Source organism: Vanessa cardui, chromosome 4, assembly GCF_905220365.1.
Source record: "Vanessa cardui chromosome 4, ilVanCard2.1, whole genome shotgun sequence".
Taxonomy (NCBI): domain Eukaryota; kingdom Metazoa; phylum Arthropoda; class Insecta; order Lepidoptera; family Nymphalidae; genus Vanessa; species Vanessa cardui.
In genome coordinates, this window is record NC_061126.1 from 5,088,877 (window position 1) to 5,113,020 (window position 24,144).

Below are 24,144 nucleotides of genomic sequence, written 5' to 3' on the forward strand. Positions count from 1 at the left end.
AGAAGAACCGACAAGAAACTCAGTAGTTACTATTTTTTAACATTTAAAAAATAAGTTGTTAGTTAATTAAGGAGTGTTTCATAAGGATCGTCTGTGTGTTTAATTCATGAAGGGGTGATTTTTGTTAAATAAACTAATAGAGTTATATTTTTTGTAAAATAGACGTGCGAAGTCGGGGCGGATATCTAGTCCATAATCATTCCTCATTTGTCATCTGTAATGTCCTTGTTTCGATATCGATAGTCGATTCTCGTTCCAGACAGGTTTTTTTATATATATACATATTAATTTGTAATATCTTTGCAGATATTATATAGAAATATCTGTATGATAAAATAATAATTATTGCATTATGAAAGTATCATCAGTACATTTTTATAAAACATAGAAATAGGTCGCGTCTGTCTGTCTGTATGTTCGCATAAACTCAAAAACGACTGAACGGATTTTCATGCGGTTTTCACTAATGGACAGAGAAATTCATGAAGAAGGTTTAGGTATATAATTTGTTTAGGTTTTTGTGTAAATAAGTTTTTTAAAATGATATCTTTTTATTATTATTTATTTTGACTATAACATAAAAATTCGATTCGCGACATTATAATAATCATCCAATATCTTATTACGATTGTCACAAAACCATCATTTATAATAAAATAATTATTATGTTTCGCTAATTTCACTTTTCTATTTCGAATTTATAAATATTTTAATTCGACTACATGATGGAATGCGTTGTTAGACTCTCACGGCCCTTGAGTTTTGGCTTTTAGGGCGAACAAACGCGGAATGCATGCGTACACGACAAATCGTCTTTGGACCAATAGTGTTTTAAATAGCACTTGTGAGCTTCTTGGTATCAGTGTTGTATGACTAAAATATTAACGCGTACACATTGTAATATGGGATTAAAATGTCTAATAAAAGATTAAACAGAAGTGTGCCTTATTGTATTCAAAGTAGGCACTAATTGTGAAACATTTGAATGTCAACAATGGAAATTTTTAAACGTTCGTTTTTTAAATTCGTATATTTTTCCCTTTCGTTAAGTATATTTTATAGTATATTTTTAGGTGAATGATGAATCTATAAATATTTTATTGTGATAAATACATTACTTAAAAGAAGTTTGGTTAACTAAATAATAATAATTTCGATTAATCTAAACTCTACTTATTTAATAATTCTCCATGTGTTAATTTTATTCTTCGATGAAATCTTATTGTGTTGTAGTTAAAGTTATAAATTGGTCAAATAATTAATCGTTCATACTTATACATTATACTCCGCGTCAATTTATTATGCCTCTGTGTGACATTAAAATTGTTCCACGCCTTCCTAAAAGGTTAATGTAAGTAATATACCTTATATATACAGTTCATTATTTTTATTAGAAATGTTTATAAACCTATTGTAACTAAGAATGGCTTACATGACGTCACACACCGCAATCGGATTACGAGTATAGTAAGCTCGAGTCATTTCCATGTAACAATTCCTTATGTGGTCAGTGGAAAAAGTAAAAATAAGACTTTACATTAACAGTCTGTAAATTTCACTCTGCTGGGCTAAGGTCTCCTTTCCATTCGAAGAGAAGGTTTGGCACATACTCGACCACGCTATTCCAATAAGGGTTGGTGGAATGCACATGTGTCAGAATTTCGATGAAATTGGACACACGCAGCTTTCCTCACGAGGTTTTCCTTCAACACAAATTAAGGACACGAATATTTACTTAGTGGTCGATGCCTGGGTTTGAACCTGCAATCATCAGTTTAGATGCACGCGTTCTAACCACTGGGCCATATCGGCCCTTAAAATACGATTTTAATTTCAGTAAATCAATCGTAATGTTCGTAATTCTATTATTATTGAATATTGTCGGTTCACATACCTGATTTGTCGATGGATGTTTGTGTAATTGGGGAAGACCGGTTCATAACTGTACTCCTTTGTTTTTTTTTATTATTCATGTATTGTGTATACAGTTCAAAAAAAAAAGATTTAAATGTTACTCTCACCACTGTACTAAATTTGATGACAATTTTTGTGTAAAGCTTAGCAAACTTAGACTACTTTTTTATACCTAAAATCTGACCAATCCCTTAAACGCGAACGCAACTGTAAACGACTTCTTGTTTATAAAACGAATTCCATGCTAAATAGCGAAAGTGGTATAAGTATTTAATAATAATTAGAAAACCTAGGCTTCAGTGCTCTTCAGCCTTAAATGCATCAGTGCTAAACAGAGCACTGATGCATTTAAGGCTAATCATTTGTTTGTTTAAAAAGATACGAGTATTCGTCATACGTTTTGGAAAAGAAACATGTTGTTGTATTCCACGTACATTCGCATCTAAAGTTTTCATTACACATTATATATGAGACAACATCACATACATTACTCTGATCCCAATGTAAGTAGCTGAAGCACTTGTGTTATGGAAATCAGAAGTAACGACGGTACCACAAAAACCCAGACCCAAGACAACATAGAAAAAAAATGGTAATCTACATCGACTCGGCCGGGAATCGAACCCGGGACCTCAGAGTGGCGTACCCATGAAAACCGGTGTACATACATAGAGGTCGTCAGATTTACTAGACAAAAATTATCATACGTTAATCTGTTTCTGAGAAAAACATTAGCGGTTAAATATTAACAACCTTTGCACGAAGGTGTCGAAATTAAATATCGAATGGACCGAAAATAGAAATGAGGAAAATTTTTACGTTTATGCTTTTTTTAATGCAAACAATGGGACCTCTTTTGATTCGTTGAATAGAAAAAAAAGTATAAAATAAGTACACAAACTAATACAGATTTTTCCTTACTAATTATTTTCAAAGTCGTTAATTTAATGCTAGAAACCGTCCGAGGGTAAAATTTAATTTAATGGCAACACTCAAAATTAATGTTATATAATCAAAGAAAGTTCGGACAGGAATAAACTGTCATAAGAATCAATTAATTTGTAAAATACAAATTTCGAACGAAAGACCTATTCCGAAGAATAAACACGACGCATCGATCACAAAACGATCGTGAAATGTCAAAAAGTGAAATGCAGTATTGAGTATGTCAAAGGAACGAGTGACATACGAAGTGAGCTCTTACAGAATAGCATCGCGGAAGACTAGTCTAGAAGTATCATATACAATACGGTTCTAACACATCACAATACAAACACATCAGTAACCCGTCACTCGTCAACATTCGTCATATCTGTTGAAATAATCGTACAGATACGACTTACTCTCACTGTGTAACCTATAAAAATATACATATAGCAATATTCGTTATCACTATAGTAAACAGACAAGTGCAACTGGCGCAATGTCACCGCCTGTCAATCTAGGGCATTTGATACCGCCATAGACCATAGCCGATTAGACATGGCATTTGAATTATTGGAACTTTCACGTACAAAAAGAGTTGTGTTTCGTTAACGATTTTTATTTATTTTTAAGTGATTTAATAATGACGGTATTATGCGATGGATCCTTAGGCAGTTAGTCGATTTTCACTATCGGAGATATCAGAATAGCCTTATTTTGTGTTTTTTTAAACAAGAAATAGGTATATGTAACCTTTTTTCATATGATATTAACTTGACATACTTATTGCCATAATTATTGTACTATTTGTTAATTAGGACTTTGATACTATTTTCTGTAGACCTACTGTTCTGATTCGATTCAATTCTCTCATAAAATGTAATCAGAGACGGTACAAGCTAATTTACACTTTATAATTAAATGTGTAAGGATTAAAATAATTTTAATTCACATATAAGGGCTATTGTATTATCTATGCACATTCGGAACCGGGCCGGCGATGATTGAGCAATTACCTTCCTTGCAACATTTTACTCTTGTCTATTATAAACATAGCTCACTTATCTTTATTATTTACTATAGTGTGATTAAATATTTTTGATACATTATACGAATAACAAAAGACACTTTCTAAACGTATTTGGTACATTACAATTTGATTTTCATATATTTTAATACCGTTACATACAATTTTGATATTTGCAAATACTAATATTGTTATGTAATTATAAAACTTTCTTAAATATACGAGAATAAAATTATTAATGACGTCAGAGATAACCAGTTTTGATACTTTCAAATTGAGAGTCATCAACCTCATCAATTAAAGTGCTCTAAATAAAACGAAGTACACCATTGATAAGAATCGAGATTGGATGTTAAACTGAAACTCGCGAAACATATAATATGTATTTTTATATCTTAAATTCAATTCAGTACAAATTTATTAATATTTTATGACATTGTGATTTTTTTAGAAGGAAAAGGTAGAAGATTATACAGCCATAACCGATATAGATTAACCTTTTTAATGTTGATAAAGCAATATAAGAACTTCTTTGTGAGATTGGAATGTTAATATCGTGTGTCTTGTTCCATTTTACCGCTCTCCTAACACACTGCCACGAGGACGATAACAAGAATATTATGACACAGTAATCTTTAGCTGTAATTAGCCGTGTTTATTAGTTGTGGCAAGTTTATCAATTACTTATTAATAGCAAATTTAATCATTGTAATTACTCTCGTAATTTTTTGTGCTTTTATTTATAATATTCAATTTAAAGTTTATTTGTTATATACACATAAATGTCTATCTAACAAAGAAAAGCAACACCTTCACCAATAAATCAAAGTAACCTATAAACACTGATAATTGATTCATAAAAATGTCTCTAAGAATATGTATTACTAGTGATCGGAAAGCAATGAACTATGCATGCAGCTCACGCAAACAATGTCTCGCCATATGACTTAGCGTTACGTCAGGGCATGCGGTACCGTTAGCTAGCCATACTCTGATGCATGGATTCTACTCGATTTCACCGTTTACAATTCAAATATACAAATATAACATTCTATATCTAAGTCGCATTCCATTTTTGAATTCGATTTTTAATTCTACAAATGTCATCATCATTATTAATTTCTTTTTTTTTTAAGAATTGTTGATATTATAGACAACGGATTAACAGTTAAGTATTCTAAAATTGTTGGTTTTTTTTTATGAATAGATATTTTTTGCGAGACAATTATATATTTAAACATAAATATAATTACATTAATTAGAACGTGCAACACTGAGAGTAAGATTAACGCATTTACGTAATTTAATAACATTTTCAGATGAGTTTCCGCTGATAAGAAGTTTCCTTCCTGTGTATAATATTATCACTCGCTATCTTCTGGTATGCGCTATTATTATAAAACGACTCGACAATAATGATGTTACATAATTCACTAATATAACGTATTCAGACAATATCACATTATAATTGAGAAAGTATGATTATATTCTTTTTCTTTTTTTGTTGTATCATAAATGATAAAATAGCGACAAAAATATTTATCACCTAATACCTTAAAATGTGTATTGTATTTTACTTACATTGGCTTTTAATTAAGAGTGTTTAGTTTAATTGACGGCTTAATTATTTCAATTAATAAACGACTGAATTAGTAATAATTAATCTGTGGAAACCCAGACAAACCTGTGTCACTTAATTAAATTGTTAAATTTTTACTTACTCGTATATAAAAATAGAAATTGTTTTCTGAAATCTAATTTGTTATGTGGATGCAGCACCAATTCTTGGGAAACTTATTTATGTACGTTATGCGCATAGTATTATTATAATCGTTATATATAAATATATATACAGCGTGTATATATATTCATATATAACGAGGAGTTAGGCATATACGCGTTTTCAGACATGATGTACAAAATATAAGTCTAATCGTTCACATTCGTAATATCTTTCCATATTCCCTTTAATATCACATTTTTTTGACTGTCATGTTATGTGTATGACGTCATACAGACGTCGCCAGAATTTACGATAAAAAAATGTATCCTAATTAAACTTTTTGATGCTTCGACGTGTACATCAAAATACCCCTATATTTTTATTGTCCAGCATATAACCGTGTTTCATCGTAACATCTATTAATTTCTATGAGCTCAGTGAAAGGGTGTGGTAATTGGATTCGAAGGCTCTATTCACATCTCAATTATTTCACGCCTTACTGAATAATTTGTTATAAAAAGGCGTACCTAATAAATTATTTGGTTTGAAACTAATCTATATTTTTGCTAAAGTAACTCTGCCTGTCTATGGCTCTTTTATAGCCAAACCACTGAACCGATTACGATAAAAGTTTAAATAAATATGAATAGCCTTAGTATTGAGCTATCATACAATTACTTAAAGGAATGTAAGTATTTCTCACTTACAATAGTTTATTGTTTGATTGATCTTTCAACATATAGTTCATGGCTTGATATGGTTTAAGTTACTGGTAAAAATAAGTTTTAAAGTGTTTTGTCTTGTTTTCCGATTTAAATTTTGCAATTAATTATTTTACAATCGATTTAATCGTATACGAAATGTTCATTTACATCGTACCCACGCGTTACGTTATAATTACATACTCGTCAACGTCGGATTACTTACTTTAGATGATCAAAGGCTTGGGAGTGAAGTTTGATCATTACTTCAAGATACTTTATTTGAATACACAATTTTCCGTTTTTTAGGATTCCGTATTTTTTAAATTAAAAAACGGAACCCTTATATAGATTATTTCGCTGTCCATCTGTCTGTCAAGACCGTTTTCCCTGAAAAGTGTAAACTATTAAACTTAAAATTAATACTAAATACCGAAGTATGGGGTGCTTTATAGCTGTGAAAAATCAAATCTCTGTCTAAGCAATCAAAAGATATGGTCGTATATTTTGTAATTTCCATAACTTCGAAAAGGGAATCCAAATCTATATTATATATCCTAGAATCACAAAGTTCGGCAAGAAGAAAGAAAAAATCCGGAACATGTAATTGTTTTCTTACATCACTGTCTGTTTATCTATCTGCCTGCCGATACGGAACCCTTAGCGCGTTAGACCGAATCGCACTTGCCCAGTTTTTTCTTAATAACAACTTATATACATAGCCATTTTATTTTTATCCCAAAATTGACGATAAACCAAGTGGCGTCAGTGAATTAGGGATGTCGGTCTTCCTTACTTCGTTTTAATGAATAATTGAATTTCAATTTAATGAAATATGCAAATTAAGATCATGTCCTTCTAGCCGATTTTCGCCATAAAAGTTATTAATTACATGTCGAATATGATGATATTGTAACATATTTAGTATATCCCAAAATAATGAAGACCTTATGTTATGTTCAAATAATAATGATTATAGAACTTAAAAAATACCAAAACATATTAATAAATTATCGGGAAAGTTGCCTAGTAGAAGCTATTGCTGCTGTTTGTCACAATTTGAAAACCTACGAAATCCAATTACAAGATTTGTTTGACGAGTATTATGTAATTCAATATTGAAATATTTATATTATTGTGATTCATGGTTTCTATATTTCATGTTAGTAAACAGCTAAATTCGAGGAACATAACGTAACTTCACTCGTATATATTGTATGAGTGCTCTATCCCTATTCAAAACAACAACAGTCTCTAAACGCTGCTGGGCTAAGACATCCTCTCCCTTTGAGGAGAAGATTTGGAATATATTCCACCACACTGTTCCAATACGGGTTGGTAGATACTAATGTGGAAGAATTTCATAAAATTAGACACATGCAGGTTTCTCACTATATTCTCCTTCACTGCCGAGCACGTGATGAATTTGAAAAATAAATTAAGCACATGAATATTCAGTGGTGCTTGCCTGGGTGTAAACCCGCAATCATCGGTTAAGATACACGCATTCTAACTACTGGTTTATCTCGTGATCAATATATAATAAAATATTCCTATTCAATAACGCTATATGTCTAATGGAGCTTATTTTCGATTAATCCTAGTTGAAAAAAGATAGCTAAGTGGAAAAATCTTTATGAAATTCGCATTATCTATGTCCCATCGAGCTTCTAAGAACTCGGCGTTAACGGTTATCTTGTAGACGCTACAATTTGCAACACAGCATCTATATTGAACAAGAATTGGTATTGATGCATTTTATTTTCAATTTAACGGATTTAAAATACATCATTCAAGAGAAGATATATAAGAAAGGGTGCTGGAATTAGATCAACCAATAGAATGTGGGATATTGCTTGTAGGAGTTATCCGAAGTCGCAGGCGGTGGTATCGTGGCGGAAAATTGTAAATTGAATCGCCCGGCCGACACTGTGACGACACCGGCGCCCTGTGACGTCACGAAACGCCCCCGCATCGGCACAGGAGGGTACATTCGTGTACTATACACTATTAATAGAATAATATATATTGGGCATTCCTTAATATAAAAAGAAACTATAAAGAGGTGTATCATTACTACATAGTATAAAACAAAGTCGCTTTTCTGTCCCTATGTATGCTTAAATCTTTAAAAATACGCAACATATTTTGATGCTGTTTTTTTAATAGATAGGTAATTCGAGAGGTAGGTTTTTGTAATTAATACATATAAAACAATATAGTAAAGAAACACTGACAATTTTAGAAGTTTCCAAAGTGATGTCGTAAATGAACAAATTCTGCAGTATATGACTTTTGAATCCTTGTGAATCTGGGGCGGGTCGCTAGTCGTTATATAAGAAGCTTGAATAGAAACTTGTAACTGAATAAAGTAGAACCAAAATAATGTATTTGAAAATAGTGACTCTCAGTCCATACTAGACCTACAAACCCATCGTTCGTTTATTCAAATTGAATTTGCAAATATATTTTTCTCTTAAACAATGTCATATTCCACAATTATTTATTTATAAAAACTTAACAAGAAAAAGTTTCTATATAATTATTGAAAAAAAGAATGCCAGTGCTAAAAAATACATTTTCAATTAAAGATATGTGTCATACCGTGATGATAGGGGCTCGTGTGCGATACCTCATGTCATTTGTGATAACCTGCTTACTGTGCCTATTGTGTAAATGTAAATACATAAGCGTTGAAAACTTGTTCATGTAATATTAAAGGGGAAGCAATAAATAAAAATTTAATACATTCTCAGCTCCTAAAAAGGAACAAAATTATAAATACTTACAGCAATATCATAAACGCTGCGTATTCATATTAATATTTTTATTACATTTCCTACAAATTGCAACATTTCAGTGAAACGACATTTCGCATTTGTAATACCTGTATGCAGTGTGTTTTGAATACATATTCTTAAAGAATGGTAATAATAATAAATATCGGAACTGTAAAATTACTATATCGTACGTATTTTTGGATTATTGCAATCGATGTATATATTGGTTCCAAAATAAATTATTTTATGCTTAAAGACAAAAAAATAATCTTTAAGCTATTAATGATAATTAAATAATAATAAGTATATCAAGGTTAGTCGTAAATACTATCTTCCATAGATAAACCCAATGAAGAACTTGTTCAACATATGGAATGTCTTTATTATAATACATGTAGTTATTTCAACCAACAACAGCCTGTTAATTCCCACTGCTGGGCTAAAGGCCTCCTCTCCCTTAGAGGAGAAGGTTTGGAACATATTCCACCACACTATTTCCAATGCGGGTTTTTGGAATACACATGTGGCAGAATTTCTATGAAATTTGTCACATGCAGGTTTTCTCACGATGTTTTCCTTCACCGCCGAGTACGAGATGAATTATAAAGACAAATTAAGCACGTGAATCAGCGGTGCTTGCCTGGGTTTGAACCCGCAATCATCGGTTAAGATGCACGCGTTCTAACCACTGGGCCATCTCGACTCTACTCTGTAGTAATTTAACAGCAAGGAAATAGAGGGTTCTAAACCATTTTTCTAGTATATTGAGCATCATAAATAATTTTCTCAATTCAATATGGCAGCGAGTGTACTTGTGACATTTAAAAATAATTTTACGCTACGGTACTCGTTACTGTCGCGGACGCTGAAAACATGTTGGCGTAATGTCACTCGTGGGCTGGGTTATGGGATACGGGATAGCTGGAAAATTGGATAGACAGGGCCCGAGTTATCGATAAATTGTGTTATTGTGTGAAAATTAGTTCTATTTTTAGCTCTGCAAGGGTTGTGCTTTTAGATAAAACGTTTATAACAATGAATCATTTTAAATTGTACTTTGAATAGAATTTTAAATACTATATTGTGATTATAGGTAATTAGCTGAGCTGAGCTGAGATGGCCCAGTGGTTAGAACGCGTGCATCTTAACCGATGATTGCGGGTTCAAACCCAGGCAAGCACCGCTATATATACGTGCTTAATTTGTGTTTATATTTCATCTCGTGCTCGGCAGTGAAGAAAAACATCGTGAGGAAACTTGCATGTGTCTAATTTCATCGAAAATCTGCCACATGTGCATTCCAGGAACCCGCATTGGAACAGCGTGGTGGAATATGTTCCAAACGCTATCCTTAATGGAAGAGGAGGCCTTATCTCAGCAGTGGGAAATCTACGGGCTGTTACTTTACTTTTTACTTTATAGGTAATTAGTAGTCGTCCGCGGTTCCCGTTTTAGGGTGTTGGTTGACATGTGTTAGACAAAAAGTAGCCTATGTTCTTTCAAGTTCAAATTTGCTTCATACCTAATTTCATGAAATTCGGTTCAGTTTGGTCGTGAAAGAGCGACGGATAGAGTTACTTACACATTTATAATATTAATATAGATGATACCGATTTAAATTGTTTTTTTTTTATTTCAAATTGTTGATGTTAAGACATTGTTCGGTCAAATTCAACACCGAAGATTACGCAATGACCTTATAAAGATAACTAAAGATAAAATAAAAAGTTATCGCAGTTTAATGTATTGAAAAACATTTTTCTTTATTCAAATTTATGTAAATGTTTTTTTTTTCGAGTCACACATTTTTTCAAAGGCACAGTTTGATAAGAATGGCGCTTCAGTGATGACGTGGTAGTCGTCTAGACAAATTTTATGGCGCGTATGACGTCACGCTCCCTAGCATTTCGCCCACGTTGTAATTTTCTGATGTCACAGTTTGACACTGTTATATTTTTCATTTGTGTTCAATAGGAACTACTGTTACTATGATAGGGTTCATTCATGCGTCAAATTCAATTTCTATTCATAAAACAAGTCGGCCAGCGCAACTACGCCGACATTTTGTTAATTCAAAATCAACTCACTCTTATGGTTAACCATAAAATAGCTTCTGGTTTATTTATTTTATAACTGTCAAATTACCAAGTTATACCGTACTGTTATATATTTACACAGATTATAAATATCTGTATATAATAACACATAAACACAGATGATAAAAAAAATTAATACTTTTAATGAAGTCTGTGTCTTAACTTATAAGAAAGAAATAAAATTTATATTAGATTTGTTTCAGTCTTAATTTGATAAGGTTAGAATGAATAGATAAAAATAGATTTATTTTCATTGTGTATTGGTGATTATAATTTATAGCGAACAAAGGTTGTCCGATCTTACTTTTTATTTAAACCCGTTGTAATAAATTTCAAAAGAGGAAATAAAAATGTCTAAGCGTTAGACGAAACTAGAAAGCAGCAACGTATTAAGTTTTTAGTACATTTAACACGAATTTACTTTCAAATAACGATTCATTTCATAATCATTGAACGTAATGAAAATACACGATAATACACACTTACATAAAATCATTTATATTGTATTTGAAATCTATTCATATTAAGAAGCTTTTCTTTTTTTTTTTAATTCAGTAAAACGGCTAAGTAACATACACCAATATAAAAAAAAATTAAAACCATTATCATCTACAATGTTACTAAGGAGCGCGTTTCGAATGTATCAGTAAAAGCCTTCTCAGCTTTTCTATAAAACATTATTCAAGGCGCCAAAATGTCGTCGAACGCAAACATACGCTGTAATAAAATGTGTACGTACTTTAAGGAATTCTATCCTATATTTTATTCATTTGAAGTTCTCTTTAGCTTTGAATAACTAACAGGATATGTTTGAAAACGGGCCAGGTACAGAAATCAAGAGAAAGAACTGTCATAAACTTGATTGTACTATGAATGTCAAAATATTATGTCATAATATTATATTAAGAACAATTTGATAAAATCATTATAGGAATTGTTTATATGTATATTTATTCTATACTTTAACCAATTTCAATTTTTTGTAGGTATTTACCATATGTCACGATTGAGATTCTCTGTTAAACTTTTAGTTATATCTTATATGATATAAAAGATATATTTGTACAATAGCAATGTTTAGTATAATTGCTAGGAACGTCTTCATCAAGGCGCATGGCGCCACAAGTTCTAGGCACCTCGCTTATGGTCAAATATTAAGCATAGCGAACTGGAAGGTATCTAAAAATGTTTGTTGAGCTGGAATGTCTTAGTTATGCTTAAAACTTTGTAGTTGCAGTACCAATGTCTATAAGCAATGGTGACCACTTATCATCAGTTGGCTCATTTGGCAATCCGCCTACCTATAACTAATACACTTATCAATTTATAATTCAGACACAGTAATAAGTAGGTGTGATATGAGAATGATAAGTAAAATAATTGAAGTGGTATTTTGTCTAATTATTTCATCCATCCATTGTCTAGACAGACAATTACGTAACCTCCAATCACTGAAGCTTTCAATGTAACTTGCGAAAATTGTGTCCTTTATTGAGATTACAATGAATCGTATGGTTTCGGAACTTATTAGAAAGTACGACAGACTGAGAAAGTTTCCAATAACGAATACTATACTATACTTTATGAAAATCACAAGTTTACGAATTACATTCTAGTAATATATTTATACAAAATATAAGATTATAAAAAAGATACAGTAACTATACTACTACTAATACAGTAAAAGAATTTTATTACATTCAGTAAAGAGGAACGTCTTAGTTCTTGCATTAGCAAGTATCACTTATTAAAGTGATAGTACAAATATAAATATATACACAACTAAAATACGTTTTCAGTTCAGCATCAATTAAAAATTCATTTGAGGATGAGAATTGTTGTATTTGTTTTAATACAATTATTATTTCGTTACATTGTTAGCTAGGTAATAATTTTAATACATCATTTTAGAGTTTATGACTTACTTTTTTAATGTGTAGTTTTTAAAATATCTGTTGTCATAATGCATTATTCCGTACACACCACTACATTTACCGTTTTTGCGAATGTACCACGAAATGTAGAAATAACAGAAATAGTGCAACAAACTCAGTAGTTACTCTTTTTCTCAAATTAAATCAAACTGTCAGTTATATAATGCCGTAGTTATTTATGTACATACGTTTGAGAGGGAATGTGTCAAGCTATAATGTCTGATCGCATATACGACTTTGTTTTACATGATTCTCGTTGCATTTTAACGGATCTTCTGTTGCGCGTTTAGATGCGCACTTAACCGTATTTTTTAAACATACGTTCTAAATAAATTAATGATGTCGCAGAATGGATACAAACACAAATCTTCTCAACTTGCAATTCCATAAATAATGGTGAAAATGGCATTTAGGAAAGGAATAATAAATATTATTATTTCTGTATTTTCTTAAAATCTGTAAAATAGTTTAACCTAGAACCTAACTAAATATGTTAGAAGTATGCATAAATGCATCACATTCATTTAACTATATTAAAATGAACTGCTTATAAAATAAAACCTAATAAAGATAAAATTTTAAAATTAACATAATTATTCGCAATAAACGAGTTATCATGTCATTGTATATTCTATTTATGAAATTTATATTTAGTTAAATAATTACAAAACCGTGCACAAGTGTCGATAAACCAAATTTAGTGTGTGGATCGTGTACTGGGAATTTCTCAAGCCATTCGTTCTATTATTCCGCGACCTATTTCGTGCCCGACCGGTGTGATGGCACACATATTGCAACATACGTGATAGCATATGCACTATGCATGCCAGAATACAGGCTCTCGGCACTTTAATAAGCATAATGGCCATCCTCAATAGAATATCTAAGCTAGCTGACGTTTAAAGATGTGAATAACGTCTCTTGGAAAGATGTTTTCGAATAAATTCTATGATTATTTGAAATGTCACACGTTTCATATGTAGTCGCGCGAATTATATTATTAGCGAAAATGTATTGCATATAAGTTATGTTATCAGTGATTATTTTAAGTACTCGTTTTAATGCGTGGATGGCCGTGACATAAAAAGCGACCCGTGTCAATATATACGCCTTATATTATAGTACTATTTCATAATAACAATTATGAAACTATATTAAAAAATATACATTATATAATGATATCAATATTTTATTTATATTTTCTTAAACACCATATCATAAAAAGTATGAATAATAAATCAATTCTAAACGTGAAATTTGATACTAAATACAGGATCTAAAAAATGCTGATTATAATGATTCAAATCGTAAATATAACCCGACGCGCTTAGGGAGTGTAGTTTTCAACTTCATAGTGTTGATTTATTGCCTCTCTAGTGACATATCACACATTTAAAATATTAAACACGAGTTATACCAAATGTACATGATCAAGATAATAGCCGATACAAACGGTACTTGAACCGGATGCGAATCCACTATCGGTTGGTGAAAGTAGATCTCACAAAAAATGCTCCCATTCCTTGCGCCCGCGCCGGTTGATATTTCATGAGACATTCACTTCAGACCGACAAGAAATAGAGGTCTAAAAAGGGTGTACTTAAACGTAATATATCTGGCCTTACTTAATGACAGGTATTTTAGACGAATACGTATCTTTTGATCTTGTATCCACTTTAAGAAAACAAATAAATCGATTAAAAATACAATATCGTAATAAGACTATACAGCTTACATTATTGGTAATGTTATCATATTTATGCGACAGTGAAATTATTCCTATAAGTATTCGACATCGAATGATCATAAAAAAACTTTCGAAACAAGTTTTTTTCTTTCAAATTATATTTCAATTAATATTGTCGAGTCGATTTTAATAAAATAAATAATCAATTAATTCTTGCTGTCATTTAATTATTGTCATTGCTGTCTACTGCCAATAAATTAAAAAGTAATTTTAACGTAAAGTCAATTATTAAAATTTCACTTTAATCTCAGTTATTTAACTAAACAATCAAGTCCGAAAAATACCGTATAATTATTGAACGACCTCTGAGAACAGTTAAAATATTATAAACAAATTAACTATTACATAATAAATCATTAAATTAGCGCAAATTTAATGAACATAGTCAATCTAATTGAAAGTGAAAAAATAGATTTATAAGTGTGCATTTAAGTATGACAAAAGGGTTCTAGCTAATTTCTCATTTTAAAATGTACGATAAAATATATGAAGTAGAAGTACATTGGAGGTGATTGACCATTGTTTGTATACAACTTTATTGAGTAATATGAAACGATTTTATTTGTTTTATATTCCATATTCAGAAATTTATCGTTGTCTTTTTTTCAATTTATTGTATTATTGTTATAAATATACATCGGCCGTAATAACAATGTAACTGTCAGCTTGGCTGTATGTGTAAACATTGAGTTTTTTTTTTAATTTTTAGCAATAAAGGTAGTAATATTTCCACCACAACCAACTATAATGATAACCTTATAATCGGAATACATCAAGGTTAAAATGTAAAATTTTATATAAAAACTTTTTTTTTTTTAATATTGCATTCGCTTTGTCTGAATTACTTTTGAACTAATTCACACCGCGTGTGTCACCGCCTCAACTCAGTCGTGAGATCAGACATATTATTTGTTGATGAATGACGTGATTCAGAACCACGAAGGAACCTAAGAGTCTCGTACAATTGAGGACTAAATTCTAGAATAATTTGTGTATATATGTTACAATTTCAGACACTCAGACAGAACAGTATAAATTGAATATCAGACGGTAATAATAGAGAACATACAGTTTTAGTAAAGTCCGATGAATTTCAATATTTATGATGAAAGTGGAGGAAAGGTTGAAACTCACACAAAAATAAATACAAACATTAGACATAACTATGTATAATATATATTTGAGCTCTACATTACATATGCGAAATTTTGTTACACCCAATACCTTATTTTTAACCGAGATTAATTATTAAATTGCTACATAATAATTTAAACAAATCTAAATGAAATTTTAGAATTTTCGAATTAATAAAAAACATAACAATCAGATTTAAAAGTGAATTAAAATCAAATGAGTCGCCGTAACTACATCTGATTTAGTAATTTTCATTAGTACCGGAGCTTGTTGAATGAACTTTGAATGTGTTTTGATAATGATGTCAGTTCGTCATAACGGGACGCTATTTATCAGACTCTCGTGGCCCACAATGGAAACTACATTGTACTTAGTTAAATACAGCAAGGTGAATAGACAATACAACGTTGATGAAATGTAGATAATAATATTTAGAGTCAAAATGTATCTTATATCGTTTATAAACTCTATCAGACTGTTGTATCTCTGTACTTTATAAATATCCACTTGGTTTGTTATAAAACATCTAAAATAATGTAAAGTTATTGTTTATGTTTTCAATTGAATCCTTTCTGTCGACTTACCTTCACTGACTATTTTTCTCTTCTGATGTATTTATTTCCGAAGCGATGTCTTTTGATACCATCATCAAAATATTCTTAATTTAACCATTTATTAAACTTGCCAAATACATTGAAAAGGAAAATGTGTACACGGGAAAAATAAGTTTAAAAGGTATACTTATCCCTAGAAGAGATTTCTTCCAGTATACCCGAGAAAGAAGAAACAGACAGAAAAGTTAAAAGGTAGACAGGCAAAATCATACAAGAGGAGAAAAATTACAAAAACAACAAAAAAAACATATACTAAATTAAAAAAAAAAGTAAAATTCTTTATTCAATTGGCCTGATGGAATCAATTCTGAATATCATGTTCTAGAATTGAATTAACTGTAAAGCTACCACAGGATCAGATTACAGCATCTGTTGAGAAGATAAACAGTAAGGATTTTATAATGGTTAAAGATTTGTACTTTAGACTCATTTAACTAAATAAGCTCTGCTGAACGCAAAAACATATTTATTCCCGTGTTCAAAATAACCTTTACAACTTTATTTCATCTTCACAACAATGTATTTATTTGCAATAGTTTATTTGCAAATAGTTTTTTTCTTAATAAATAATAACATAAAAGATATACGGGCAAACGGCAGCTCATTTTGTCGGTCAATATTTACTGCAGAATTTATGGCGTTGCTCATAACTATAAAGTAACTTGTCTATTCTTGTAAAGCAGGAAATCCTATTAGGTCGGAAATACGATCGGCCTTCCTTAAATTACGGGACTTTTTAAGATTTCAATGGACTTAAAAAAAAAAAAGGTTAATGTTCTATGAAACATTTGTACTGCGTTTGTCACAGATAGACAACATTACTTTATATATAAAGTTAATAAGACATAACCTACAAAAAATAGATATATTTTATAGTATCTGTTTAATTTTAAATATTTCCTAATTAATCTGTCTTGTCGTAATTGAACCTGTCCAATATTTGCCTACTAAATCATATACAGCTAAAGTTAATATAGCAATCAATCGACTTTATGTGAATATTTTAAAATATTTTATCTAAATAATAGTAAATAATCATTTGTTATACAAAAAAAAGAGTTAAAATATTTATGATAACCTGCACCTTAAGGTTTCATCTTTATTAAAATTTAATTATACAATTATACATAGTTTCAAAAACAGTATGATAATTTTTCATCAAGTTGACAGTTGAAGTTTATAATTAACTATTTCTTTAAGGCAAAAATTTCAAATCTACTGAACTAATAGCTTATGAGGTCAGAGTGTTAAAACAAACAAACTCTTTGGCTTTATAATTGTGATACTATGTGGCATCAATGAAGTATGATGTATATATCAATGATCTTAACGCTGCTCTTAGTACATATTATTGTTAAGAGAATTAGGTTATAGTGACATTATCCGCTCGATATTATTATGCAAGTGAGGTACTGACGCGTTCAACTAGTTTGCGGGCTCGTACAAGTTGCGACATCTTTATATATGTACGTACATATTCACAGGGTGTTATATGTGTGTTATGAGCGCAACTTTTGCAATACATTGAAGTTAGGCACTTCAAGTTTATAATAACGTGTAAAATTATCATAGAATAAAGTTAATTGAGTTTCAAGATGAAATATTTAGTAAAAATATGTACGAGATTAATTAAATAAATTTATTTAAAAAGTTTTACATATTAACTAGCTACAATATATTTATGTAAATAGTTTCATTTATAAATAATTATGAATTAGTATGCACATAATAAATGTCAATGCTCATCCAAAATATTTTTCAATCTAATTTATTTCATGTAATGATCAGAAACGTAAAAGTTATTTTTCAATTTTTTATTGGAGATACGAGTATGTTCTTTTGTCAGAATATTTAACGCGAGTATGGATTAATGTAACAACTTTTTTGAATGAATGATTAATTTTTTTACTAAATTCGAAATAAAACAAATCAATTTAAGATAATATTGTTCATATATTAAAAATATATACAGCATTTTAAAGACTAAAATTTGTATGTTTATATGGCCCCGTTCTAACAAACTGCTAATGTCATCGATTTGTAATTTTCATATTGTCTTAATCTATACTTTCAGGTCTAAAATATGCCATTATACAGTGCAACCTCGATATAACAAATCGGAAGGGAACAAGTAAATATTCGTTATATCAATTAATTCGTTGAACTGAGGTTTGTTATATTGATATTGGTCTAAAATTCTTTATAAAGAGGTTGTTCGCAAAAAAAAATCGCAATGTAAAGGTATATTTTACATTGACTCTTATGGACAATTCAAGGGGATAACGAGGAATTTGTTAAACCGAGGAAGTCGTTATATTGAGGCTGTACTGTAATATATTGCATATTATTTTGAGATTCAGCTAAAAAGCTTTCAATTTTGAATGGTTTTAGATATCCAAATTTCTACAGAGGAAACAGATATTACCCCAAGGAACCACTGAGAGTCTTTAATTTTCGCGATTATTACACATTTAAATAAAACTAGTTATTACGGATTTTAATCGCGTATATTAATTATTTTGGACATCCCGACGTTTCGAGCACTTTACTAAGAGGTATAGGTATATATATAGGGTAGATTAAGGTGGCATTTGTCTATTTGAAGAACAAAAGAAAATATTATTTGCAACTAACGCCAACGATTTCTCAATTGGTATATATTGATTTTATTTAAACCACTGAGAGTTTAAAAAGGGGGGTAATATAAAACTAGTCCGTCATCCATGTTTCTAGTACAATGCTTTACTTCTCGTACTTAAACTGGTTACAGTTATGAGAACATTAAACCGAAATAAGTTTGACTGGTCTCAGTTAACTGTTCGCCGAGTCACGGTGTTAAATATACGAAAGAAATATAAAGTTATGGTTCATTTCCCGGAAGTTAAATCTTTCTGACTGTTGAAATCGCATACAAATTAGTTCAATTGTCCTTACTATTATAATATGTAAATAACCAGAAATAGTAACAATATAATCGATGAAAAAGACTAATGAGTGAGAGAGAGACTAATGAGTGACTGAGATTCTTGATTCTTCTCGGTAGAATCTAAATTCCGATATGATATCGTGTTAAATGAAGATTCAAAAGTACATTTAAGAGTATACTTAAATAAAGTACACTTACAGTAATTTTAAATTTATGACGCTTCACACTCAACAGCTTGTATTTGCATACAATAATAACACGTCCGGAAATAATCAATTTCTTATTTGAATCTAACACGTTAATACACTTATGCAATCGATATTTTTAAATTAACAGATGTTTAATAAAAGAGCTTACTCTATTAGCAAATAAAACCGGCACAGGGTCTATATTTTAATCTTGGTACCAATAGTTGGTGGTGAATTGACAATGTAAGGCTTGGTCTATACAGTGATACTAAGGATTAAATTATTGAATAATAACGATTATTATTAATAATTTTCAGTTCAGTTTATTGGTTGGTAATACTGTTGGACCAATGTAGAGATGTATTCACTTGGCTATCTGAAGTAACCTCTTAAATAACAACTACTTTCTTACGATTTGATAGTGAACTACCAATCTAGCGCCAACGATAAGCCAATGCCAGTTGCCAAGATAACTAATCCACAACTTTACGTGATATTTATGTGTGATATATGATGACATGATTAACATAATATTATCAGTTTCCGAACGATTACCGTTATATCGATACATCGATAAAAATATAAATGTTGTACAATCGACGACTCGACTTTCGAAAATTTAAAAGAAAATTCAGTATTCGTATGTCATTTTAAATTTTGCTACAGCAGTTATTAACATATATTATACTATAACTATACTACATTAACATATGTTATAATTTGATATTTAAGCTGAGGTGGAACAGTAACTAGAACACATATTTCCAAGTTTTCATGTGTTTAAAATGTCTGTTAAACTAGTGCTTGTGTCAAATTGGAAAACATCCATGTGTCAAATTAAATTCTGACTAATTTTGGAATGGGCTTGGAATAAGTTACAATTGTATAAGATAGAGCATGCGGGCTGCCTAGTGATGTGAAAGTCGCAGGTTCGATTACCCCGAGGGTTTTTGTCATACTAACTTGTTTTTATTTGAATTCAATAAGAACATCGCACTCCTACAAAAGAACAGTTCACTATAGTCTTCTAAAATCTTAAGGCAAAAGAAAAAAAAATAAAATATAAAAAAGAATAACGCAACGTCACTTTTATTTTCTAGTTCATTTGCCTATAATATATCAATTAAGTTAGACATTGTTCTTTATGAATAATAGACAAGTTGCTCACCTTGCATAACATTATATCTTAATTCAATTAAAAATGTTAAAGTTTTTGACAAATATACACAATTACACACATATAGATTACTATCTATAAATAGATCGACATTACAGCATTTTAAAAGATTTAATTACTATTTGTAGGTAAAGTAAAGTAAAGTAACAGCCTGTAAATTACCCACTGCTGGGCTATGGCCTCCTCTTTCATTAAGGAGAGGGTTTGGAACATATTCCACCACGCTGTTCTTTGCGGGTTGGTGGAATGCACAGGTGGCAGAATTTCGATGAATATAGACACATGCAGGTTTCCTTCTTGGTGGTGTTTGCCGGGGTTTGAATCCGAAATCATCGATTAAGATGCGCGCGTTCTAACCACTGGGCCCTCTCAGCTCTAAAATGGTCAGTCATTTGTAGGTAATAAAACTTTATTATAAATGAATTTAATGCACAATCGCAATCATCTTATGTCACGTTTTCCCGCGTCATTCAAAACAAAACTGCAATTCTGTGTAACTAAAAAATAACATTAATCGAAAGGTCATTTGTAATTAAAGAAAATGAACATTTTCATCCTTACGTACTTAGTAATAAGGTTTTAGAATCGTTTATCGGCTATAATCTTTATTAAACTAGTTAATCGCAAACTATTTATCGTTCGATTAGTTTCGAACAATATATCCTAACGGCGTTGTACATCTTATATTGCCATTTAAATTTCACCTTTAAAACAATTACATAAAAGTTTATTTTTGCTGCAGCAGGAAAAAACACCTAAGTTATTTACAAAAAATTAATATAAAAATAAGATCTCTATAAAGTATTTATGATGCTGAATCATCATAGTTTTGTGTTTTTGAGAACGACACGATATTTGGATTGTTTTTATTATTAATTTTTTGATTACTAGTAGTTTTACTAGTAGTTTTAGGAAGTTGTTTGTCATGTGTTAGCCAAAAAAGCCTATGTCCTTTCTTCGAGATCAAGTTTGATTTATACCAAATTTCATCAAATTCAGTTCAGCGAATTGGTCGTGAAAAAGCGACATACAAACAGACAGACAGGGTTACTTTCACATTTATAATATTAATATAGATGAACACACAAAACGATGCGCAAAATTGTTTGATTCGCTAGATTTATGAAACATAATCAGAATTCACAGTAGTTAGGTGTTATAGCAACAACAATACAGCTGGCCTTGCATAACCTACTTTCTAGGTACATTTTAGTAAATATTGTTTATATTTCGCAATGTTTTTTTTTGTTTAAATTTCATCAATTATTAAATTTATTAGTGAAAGCCACACTTCCAATATGAAGTACCTACCGTAAAGTGTGTAAATTATATAATCATTGTATTAAATTAATTTGTAGTAGATTTACGAATAATGAATGAGCATTTATATGAATGGACTGCAAAATTTAAAAGCTAATCCTTAAACGTCAACGCTTGCCAACAAGAGATTTAGGATGCTATTGCATCAGCTCAGTAACCCTTCAAATACAGCATTACAAACCGACATAACTTTTACCGTTATTCAAACTTGTTAATGTTAAAGTTAATAATAGGTACATATGTTTGTACTTTAAAAGCGGTAAATTTAAATTATATTTAATTTTGGAATGCCGCAAAAAATATTTTATAGTTAAAAATAAAACCTTTTTTTTTAAATATAGTGTATAAATATCACAGTGCAAAACCGTCACGGAAATTTAATATAAATAACGAGTAAATGAAACAGTTGTTTTTATAATATGCAAGAATGTTGAATGATATTATTTTAAGAAACGTTACGTTCCGATAATACGTCTCTGAATCACGTATTAGCGATCCAACGATCCAAACGCATCTACATTCCACGAAAAAAATGTTTTCTGAGTTGCTTGATAAAAGTAGATATTGAATAAAAACGACGGCTTTCTATTGTATCATTTTGAAAAAAAAATTTAATGCTTTAAAATTTTAAATATTAATATATAAGTAAGTTATTAATTTCATAGTTCGTCGTGGTCCCTTTCATATTAACGTAATATAATAAATATAATTAGAATGATAATAAGCACGCACATAAAAATCGATTTTCTCGCTTAGTCTTTAATGCAGATGTGTTAAATACAATATTAGTAAAAGGTTAGAATAGAGAGGAAAAATTACAAAAAAGAAACATCAGCAAAATTAAAAACTATATATATACATATGTGTGTATGTATGTATGTAACTACATGCAATAATTGTTCGTCTTTTTCTATACATCTATAAAAGAAGAGCGATTTCGAATTTCGTATTTATCAAAATGACTTAGTGTTTAATATTATCAAAAATGATATTATAATATTGTCAAAGTAAATCTCAAAGCGAATAGAAAGTGAAATATGAGTATCGAGACGGGAGAATGTTACGTCAAGTATAATTAAGAACCAGTGAAGCATGCGGCGAGTAAACGCGAAAACAAACCGCCATTATGGGTAACAATTAAATAACAACTCATTTATAAATCGAGAATAATTAGTTTATTACAAGGGCGGACATGAAGAAACTTCCTCGCTTCAAACGATTATTCACAACAGAAATATATGAAAACAAACATATTTACTGAACACAGAATAAACAAGAACATGGGCTATTGCAATCAACGGGCTATTAATAATGAAAAAAAATGCCAATCGTTAGAAAGCTTAATTTTACTTTTTATTATTCGACAGTCGCGCTCGCACAGATACAGAAATTATTATAAAGAAAGGCGTCGTCAGACCGAGAAAACATTTTAATCATTAAATATAAAATCACGTATACAATAAAAATAAAAGCCAAGGAACTTCTTGCATAATAAAACCGACTCTAATTGAATGACTACAAAGTAATATATACAATCGTGTAAAATAATCCTAATACCAATTGTGATTCAAATTTCCATCACGTACGTTATAGTATGTTGGTCGGTTTTTCCCACAAGCGCCGTGAAACGACGAGGCGTGTGTTAAAAGTACAATACCTCGGTCTCCGCCGAATTTACCATTATAGTCTCGATAAAGAATTCCTTTAGAAACACTAACTCGAACAATTATCTGTTTTCAATACTCCTAGTCATTAATTTACAGTTACAACGCTACGTAATATCTGCGACTTGAAAAGCTATCGTTAGCAGAGCGCTTTGTTTTGTTTCCGTTTTGAAACTCTATATAGTTTGAAATCGTACAACAGACTACAAACTAAACAACAATAGACTACTATTATAGAAATGGCGAAAACATTTTTCCAACATGTGCTCACGCGA

General features: G+C 30.4%; 1 protein-coding gene across 2 annotated transcripts in view; it reads left to right on the plus strand.

Annotated features, from left to right (window-relative positions):
• LOC124544290 (cyclic AMP response element-binding protein A) overlaps positions 1-24,144 on the plus strand; it is a 105,629-nt gene that overhangs the window by 62,226 nt on the left and 19,259 nt on the right. The window lies entirely within an intron of this gene.